Raw genomic sequence first — 9,313 nt, 5'->3', positions numbered from 1 at the left:
GATGTCCCATGAGGGCAGGGTGCTCACCTTTGGAATAGAAGGTTCAGCACCTTGTAGGCAGTGGCCAAAGTTCTGTAGGTGCCCAGGAGTGTATGTAGGTAGGAGGGGTTGCTTCCCAGGACAGCAGGCACCAGATTTGCCACAAGCATCTCCAGTCTGTCTGGATGCTCCACACCATGCAGTCCTCATTCCTGCTCCCTGTTGACACATCTTCCCCCTGGGGTGGAACAGAGGAGAGACATGAATCAGACGCAACACCGTAGACCACCAGGGGATTTAGGGCTGGAACTCAGATTCAATCTACAAGCCTCAGGGACTTGTGACAAGAGATGGGACAAGAGAGTTCTCGGCAGAATAAAGGTTCTCAGTATCAGCAGGAAAAGTGTCAGTGGGTGATGACTAAGTGCACCAGTTTCTCAGATCATTGTGTCAGCCCAGTATTGACAGCACCTCCCTCTATTAACTACATCATCCCCTTGACTGCTATCAAAGCATCTCATTTTAGAGATGAGAACCCAGAGGCTGATCCCGGACTGTGTGGGATCAGGATTTTCGGGCCAACATGGACACATGGGGATGGAAGGAAAACATGAAAATCTGTACAAAAATACAGAAACACCCTTGACATAACATGAACTGAAATTCTATCAAAGACTCTTTCAGAGATTCTGTCTCATATGTGGACATTGACTTTGCATCTGGCCAGGGCAGAGCCTGGACTGTGAGGGTGGGTGGGAGAGATAAGGAATCAAATTCCTTTGCCAGAGGTCTCAAGAGGGAGACCAGGAGAGGTGGAGGGCAGTTCTTGGACCCAGGGCTTCCAGGGTGTAGAGTCTCCTTACTTGCACTCACCCTGAGCCCGTCCTGGGTTCTGTTGGTGTCTTGGGACTGCTGCCACTCTTACAAGGAGATGGAGCAGGGGACTCCATGAACAAGGTCCTGTGTGATCTGTGTGGAGTCCTGCAAACACAGTCCCCAGCAGCCAGGTAGAAACCTCAGAGCCCTTTCTGAATGTCTCGGGTGGTTCTCAGATCCACAGGACATCTCCACCCCAGACTCACACATACCACTCTGCGCAGATCTACATTAGTGACAAAAAAGCTGACAACCTGAAGCCCTTGGATTCCCACTGGCCCATGTAAGATGTCCCTCAGGAGTCCTCTTTCTCCCCAGCCAGACCTGACCTTGGGTGTGGCCATGATAGGACCACCAGGTTACCACATGTTCAATGACTGGTTCCTGCCCAGAGGGGACACCTCCCCTCAAGTCCCTCTTCCCCCACATGGAGACGAGGTGAAGTGGGCCTGCCCAGGGAGGGCTCCCAGAGGAGGCTGGGCCCAGATTGGCCTGCTCCAGGCCACATTTTTTACCTTAGGTGATCTCCTGGTTAAAGTCCAGAGTTGGCCTGGTTGCTGGCAGAACCCAAACCTAAACCTTGAGACACCTCTCATGCCAGGTTTTCCTGAAGGTGAAGCCCAGGAGTTCAGGACGCAGAAGGAGAACATATTTCTCTGTGAACTGTCTCCAGCCAAGTGAGCTGGCGCAGGGGCCATCACTAGAATGTGGGTGCCTGGTTACTGGGTTCCAATTCTGTTGGGGTCTGTTATCAAGGAAGTGATGTCACTTCCTGGGGTCCACTTCCTGGAACCCCCTCCTCAGACAACACCTCCACACACAGCCCTGTGGGCTGCTGCCTGCTCACCCCCTTCTCCACGTAGACCCATCTCTTCCAATTACCGCAGCCATGCCCTCTCCACGGCTCCTGGGGGTGCTCTGCATGCAGCTGTGAGGGGACGCCCTGTCTTCCAGACACAGTTCCTCCTTCTTACCTGTTCTCCATCCTGGATAAGTCCTGGTGTCTGTCCAGGCCTGTGTGTCTCCCCACCCGCACAGTGGGTGTGATTCTACACGGTACTTCTAGGGACGTCCTCAAGCACTTGTCAAATAAGACCTGAGAAGTGTAGGAGTGGTCTCACATTTAGATGATGACTCCAGTACCATTTCTTCCTCTTATTTCCTCCTCTGTGTCTGTTTTTCTCTTGATCCCACCCCATGGACCATATTTAATGTCAATCCTCGTGTCTGTGTGTCTTTGTGTCTGTGTGTGTGCGTGTTGTGTTTTCAGGCTTATAAGCCAGTGCTCACTCTCTGTGTGGCCAGCAGAAAACTGCCCACACATGGGAGGGTTGGGCAAGAGCATCCTGAGGCCTGAGGATTTCTAATTTCCAAAGAAAAGGTGATGAAAGGGGTTGAGGTTTTGGATAGCAGGTCAGAGCACCATGACTCAGGCCATACAGGTAGCAGGGGCTGGAGATGGGATCACAGACTCATAGACAGTCTGGCTCAACTGCCCACACTCAGTACCACAGTGCTGGGGGCAAGAGACTGTCCCTTCATGAGGCACCCAGAATGGCAGGCTGGGCTTCGCTGGCTGGATGCACAGTGGCTCAGGGACAGACAGACAGATGATGGGTGCCATCACCAGACAGGCTTGTCAATCTCACTTGCTGCTTCCTTTATGTTCATGTCCTTAAGTCACTCTCCCCAAGCATCAGGCTGGCTGTCAGCTTTTATCCAAACCCAGTATTAACAGAGTCCAGGTCAACAGGTACAGAGTCTTTCTTTGTCACCAGTAGTACTGCATCTTGCTTGAAACCCCTGGGAAGCAGTTTCTCCCAGTGACTTCATTATAAAATGGAATCACTTTTACCTTTGTTTAGATTCCTCATCTTAATTATATCATATAATATTTCTCTTTGTCTGACTTACTTCATGTAGTATAATAATCTCTAGACTTCCCAGACATACAGCTCAATATTCACATCAGCTCTGTTTACGACAGCCAAGAGGTGAAAGCGCAGTCAGTGTCTATCTGCAGTGAGTGGGTAATGAAGACGTGGTATAAGCACACCTCAGAATACTAGGTAGTCACTACAGGGGATGAAAGAATGTTGTTTCCAACTAAATGGAATGGACACAGAGATTAGCATACTAAGTGAAGTAAGTCAGACAGAGAAACATAAATCTATAACTTATGTGGAATCTGAAAAAAAAAAGATACAAGTAACCTTATTGACAAAACAGAATCAGACTCACAGACAAAGATAACAATCTGTGGTTACCAGGGGGAAAGTGGTGGTGGGGAGGGAGCAATCAGGAGTGTGGCATTACAGATACATAGTAGTATAGACAAAATTGATAAAAAAAAAAAAAAAGGACCTGCTGCAGAGCACAGGAAACTATATCCAGTAACTTGTAATAACCTATAATGGAGAAGAATGTGAGAAAGAACATATGTACATGTATAACTGAATCATTATGTTGTACACCACGAACTTACACAACACTGTAAATCAAATATGCGTCAATGTAAAAATATAGTGTATCAGAATTGATCTAATCTCATAAGTGTCCAAGGTTATGTGCCTTTTGGAACTCTCTTCCCACCCTTCCCCCATCCATGCAGTAGCTTCATCTCCCCACCTGCTCAAACCAGACCCTGGGGCCCTGTCTGCTCCCTCTTTATTCCTCATCCCCACATGCAGCCAGCTCCTCCCCTGTCCATGGGTCCCAACGCCAAGTGCATTCATCACCCCTCTGTATCTCCCTCCCCTCCCTGTCCAGGCAACCACTGACACTGTCCTGGATTCATGCTCTTTGCTTCCCTTTCTCAGTCCCTCTGACCCAAGGGAGGGATGGTTAAAAGAAAAATCTGTTACTGTCACACAGGAAATCTCAAAGAGGCACTTTGGGGAAAAGCCACGATCCTCAGCCAGACGTGAAGGCCCTCCTCCTGCCAGCAGCCCACCTGGCCTTGCTGCCTTCAGTCCAGCCACTCTGGCCTCTGTCTGTTCTTCCAAGGACCACCTCCTTCCCTGCCTTCAAAAGCCCTAGGCTGGGAACCCATTGAGCTCTTTACCTGGGTGACTCCTTCAGGTTTACCTCAAATGCTGGAGGTTGCTCTGTCCTGGGCCCTCGGTTCCTCCCCCAGGGCTCTTTCCATAGTCCTGGGAGATGTCAGTCTGGTTTTATGGATCCCAGGGCTTGCCTGGGAAGTGGCAGGAAGCTGGGTCTCTAGAAAACCTCAGGTCCCCAGTCCCATGACTCATCCTGCAACTGCCTAGCAGGTAGCCCAGTGGGCTCTACAGACCTGGGTGACCCCAGGATAAAAGGCCCTGCACTGCTTAGGAGCCCTGGCCCCTGCTGGTTTTCCACATGTAATTTAGAGGAGGAGAAAGCAAGCCACAAGTGTAGTGACATGAACAGTATGGTACCAGCATAAAAACAGGCACTTAGACTAATGGAATAGACTACAGAGCCCAGAAGTAAATCCACACATGTGTGGTCAAGAAATTTACAGCAATGTAGCCTCAAATGCGGAGTCGGGGAAAGGACAATCTCTGCAATAAACAGCGTGGTGACCACTGGGCGGTCACAGGCAGGAGACGCCAACTGGGCTTCTCTCTCACGTCATCCACAGAACGGGAGTCAGAATGGATTAAAGCCTTGAATAGAAGGCCTGAAACCATGTAACAGCAAGAAAGACTAGGTAGTGAGCTCCTTAACATCAGATTTGGTTTTTAATTGTTGGCTCTGACTACAAAAAGTAGAAGAAATAAAAGTAAAAATTAACAACTGAGGCTACATCTAATTGAAAAGCTTCTGCACAGCCAAGGAAACCATGCACACACTGAAAAGCTGAGGTATGAAATGGGAGAAAATATCTGCAGTTCAGATCTGATTAGGGGTAATATCCAAAATATATAAAAACTGACACAACTCAATAGCACACAAAGTCTCATTTAAAAATGGGTACAAATATTAAATAGCCATTTTTCCAAAGATGACATACAGATAGTCCACAGGCACATGTAAGATGCTCAACATCATTAATCATCTGAGAAATGAACATCAAAACCTCAATAAGATCTCATCTCACACTTGCCAAAAAGGCCGTCACCAAAAAGTTCGCAAGTAACAGATGTTCACGAGGAAGTGGGGGAAAGGGAAACCTTGTACACCATTGGTGGGAATGTAAATTTTGCAGCCATTTTGGAAAAAACATGGAGCTTCCTCAAAGCCTAAATGTAAAACTCATATGATCCAGAAATTCCACACCTGGATATATATTTGAAGAAAAGAAAAACTCCAATTCAAAAAGATACTTGCACCTCAATATATATAACAGAATTATTTACAATAGCCAAAAAATGGAAGCAATGTAAGTGTCCAACAATAGATGAATGAATGAATGAATACATAAGTAATATATAATTAATTTTATTTGCATTTATACATATAGGATGGACTACTACTCAGTCATAAAAATGAATGACATTTTTCCCATTTGAAATGACATGGAATTATCTGGAGGATATTGTGCTTAGAGGAATAGGTCAGAGAAGACAAATACTGGATGTTATCAATTATATGTGGAATCTGAAATATAAAACAAGTGAACATGTATAATAAAACCCAAAGAGTCTCACAGGTATAGAGAACAAACTAGTTATTACAGGTGGTGAGAGGGAAGGAAGAAGGGACAAGATGGGGTAAAGGATTAAGAGACACAAAGTACTACATATAAAACAAATAAGCTCTGTGTCTATAGGAATGTTTACTTGTGTGTTTTAAACTTAAACAAGCCCCAGTATCATCCTGAGGAAGCTGGTGGATGCTGGGGTGGGGAGAAGCTACCTTTGTAAAATAGTTGCTAAGTTTTCCAACAACTCAAAGGCATCAGCTCCTCAGGCCACCCGAGGTGGATGTGACCAGCTTCTCCATTTCTTTTAATAAAGTGGTCTGTCTGAAGTTTCTGTCCTTTTGAAATTCAATTTTGGATCCATGAATTTTATTTATGGGGGGGAGATAATTAGGTTTATTCACTTGATTTTATTTTTAGAGGAGGTACTGGGGATTGGACCCAGGACTTCGTGCATCCTAAACATGCGTTCTATCACTTGAGCTGTCTCCTCCCCTCGAGACTCAATTTTGTAACTTTTGTTTCCAGAAAATTATTCATGTAGCCTAACATGGCCAGTATATAGGTATGTAGTTATTCCTTATCTTTTTATGATACATTTTTGTAAAGTATTTCTTTGTCTTATTCATAATTGACTTATTTTTTATTGGCTTGACAGGGTTCACCTATTTCCAAATAGAAAACAATACTTTCCTTTTGCAAAAACCAACATTTATTTGTATCCATCAAGCAGAGTGGTTGGTTTCTAATTGGTTATTTTAGATTTTTGATATTAATTTCTCCTCTTTTTCACTGAAAAATACTGTAAGATATCTCTCATGTACGGAATCTAAAAAAAAAGAAGACAAATGAACTTATATATAAAACAGAAACAGACACACAGACCTAGAATACAGACTTGTGGTTGCCGGGGGGAGTGGTGTGGGAAGGGATAAACTGGGAGGTGGAGATTTGCAGATATTCATAGGTATATATAAAATAGATAAACAAGTTTATACTGTACAGCACAGGGAAACATAGTCAATATCTCATAGTAGCTCAGTTAAAAAGAATATGAAAATGAATATATGTATATTCATGTATGACAAGAATTGTGCTTTATACCAAAAATTGGCACAACATTAAAACTGACTATAACTCAATAAACAAAAATGAAGGCAAAGAAATAAAATAAAAATGGGAAAAAATATTTTTTTAGGAACAGGTCTTACCAGTTGGAGTCCCATGAATTATATCACGAGAGCCATTTCTCAGATAATTGATAAATGATTATAAAATTGACAAATTCTCATAAGGGAAAGAAAGGTGGAAGGATGAGCGAGATGGCCCAAGGGCATGGTTTGGGGACAGCCAGCCCAAAGGTGCAGTGCTGCTCGGAACTGAGCGATTTTGAATTTTGAATTTCAGATTCTTGGCTGCAAATGCCTCACTTTAGAGCCCCTCCGATTCAAACCTGACCTAAGACATAGGCTCTTTTTCTATGATTACTGAACCCTTCAATGTTGGTGCTCAAATATCATTTGCTGAACGAATCCTCATAGATACTTCAACATCACACATTTTTCTGAAGCTGAACCTGAATAAAGAGATCTCCATGTCAGGATAGGGCCCCTGCTCTGTTTTCAAAGGGGACAAATGCTGAATTTCTCTCTTTGTCAAAGTAGTTGTCTATTTTTTGAATGCTAGTTTTTTTCCCCATGTTTTTGATAAAACTGAATTGATTGCAAAGGTAAAATAAGAACTTCTTCCCCCAGGGCTATATTCATTCTTCCAAACTGAGCTGGAAAACACTGTTGTTAGTTTTAGTAGCATTTTAAAGAACTTCTTCCCCATATATTGCTTCTAGAGGACATTCTTTAGCCTGGGTAACCAGTAGGAAAGATTTGGAAAGAATCAGGTATAATGAGAAAGTCTGAAAGCATTTCTCTTGAGCAAACTAGCCTATTTCCAATAGTGCCATTATTTTTATTTACATTATTTTTGATTTATAGAATAAATTTGTACAATAGCAATCTCCTCTCCTGGGGCCTTAGAAATAATATCTACCATCTGTGGAGAATTTATTACATTCTGGTCACTCAGCACATACTAATTTGATCCTCACAATAATCCTATGAGGAAGGCCATACGATCAGAGAAATTCAATACTTTCATCACACCTTCCTACCAGGGTCTGGAGCAGGGTTTAAACTCAGGGCAGAAGGAGGCTAAAGCTGATTTTTCCACCTTGCTGTGCTGCTTCCCTAGGACACCAGGAAGCTGCTTTGTATCCAACATGAAGCTGAACTCAGTTAAAAACAAGCACATGGGCCAAAGACCTACCTCCCACAGGGAAGATGGCTTGGTGCCATTCAGAAAACGTCAGTTTAACACCCTGAGATTAGTTAGGCTTGCATCTCTCATCCACGAAGGTCTGTTTAATTCAAGTCACGTGTGGGCATTTTCACTCCAAGTACAACATCAGTTCAAACCGGGTGGTATGTCACAGAGGCACACGCCAAAACCCAGGAAGGAACCTGAGCTGTTACTGTTCCCAAGCAGAAGCTTCCTCGGAAGTTTACCTGAACAGAAGGACTATCTGAAACCCTGGAGGTTTGCCCAGCCTTGGTTTCCTGTCTAACTGAAAGCAGGGAGACACAGACACGGAGCCAAGAGGGTTGTGCTTCTGGGATCAGCAACCTCAGTTTGAGGATTTGGACCAGCAAGGCCGCATGCAGGCTGCAGCCAGGGCCCTGCCAGCACCACCAGTCCGGGGGCCCAGCAGCACAGTGAGAGACCGGAGGAAGAAGGTGAGCGTTATCAGCATAACGATACAACGGGGTAATCCGACTTCCCACCTGGCGGAGAAGGGGAGACAGATCCCCTGGGGTTATTTTTATAGATTATCCAGGAGGGATCTTTTGCTGTCTGCAATACTGCCGGTAGCTAATGTGTGCTGAGCACTTGCCCTGCTCCTGATACTATACTTAGCACCTTACGCATAGTATGCCAGTGGTGAGTAATTATAATGAGTGGCTGAAAAGGCAAGTGTGCGGCTTTAAGGCTTCCTACAGAGGCTGTTGTTTTGCCATAGTCTTTGCTAGAAAGAGCTGCCTCCGTTTCTAGAGCTGCACCACCTCCCCTGCCTGCACCGTTTCCTACACCCCAGCGCAAGGTCGCCTTGAGTCAAGGTGCTGTGTTGTTGCCGTGCCGCAGCCAGTACTGTAACAACCCCATCGCCTTCTTTGGGAAGCAGGGCTGCAGATGCACCCACAGCCCTCCAGCAGTTATTTCCCGCCATCTCCCCATCTCCGCATATCCCCGTGATGCTTCCTGCTCTGGTTAAACTTAACCCCAGGCAAACCATATCTCTTCCCTCCTGAAAACCCTCCCTTTGCTTAGAGAAGGTGGGGCAACATGTGTGGGGGAAAGGGGAAACTTTCTTCAAGGGTTGTTTTCTAAGGAAGGAGAGCGATTTCTAGGTATTCCACAGCAAAGCAGCTGTCTCACTGGCCAGAATATTTTGGTCAAGTACCCATTTCTAAATCTAACTTTTGCAGAAATGAGGCTGCTGTGATTATCTTACACTCACCGGGATCGTCCCCTAGAGATGGGGGTGGGGTTGGCTTCCCCAGAATTATGTGAGCAGAGGTAGACACCCGAATAGACGGAGGTTAGGAAGGGAGAGCCGGGGGAGTGGACACTGGGTAGCAGCCCTCAGTGTCCTCTGCAGGCTGGGAAAGTCCTTCCTACCTCTGACTCAGACAAAGGCTTACTTTCCCACAAACATCACCGCTCCAGGACTGGGTCCTGCTATTAAGGAAAAGAAATTCTTTCCTCTTTATGTCTCCA

Source organism: Vicugna pacos, chromosome 11, assembly GCF_048564905.1.
Source record: "Vicugna pacos chromosome 11, VicPac4, whole genome shotgun sequence".
Classification (NCBI taxonomy): Eukaryota; Metazoa; Chordata; class Mammalia; order Artiodactyla; family Camelidae; genus Vicugna; species Vicugna pacos.
Note: the sequence above shows the minus strand (reverse complement) of the source record.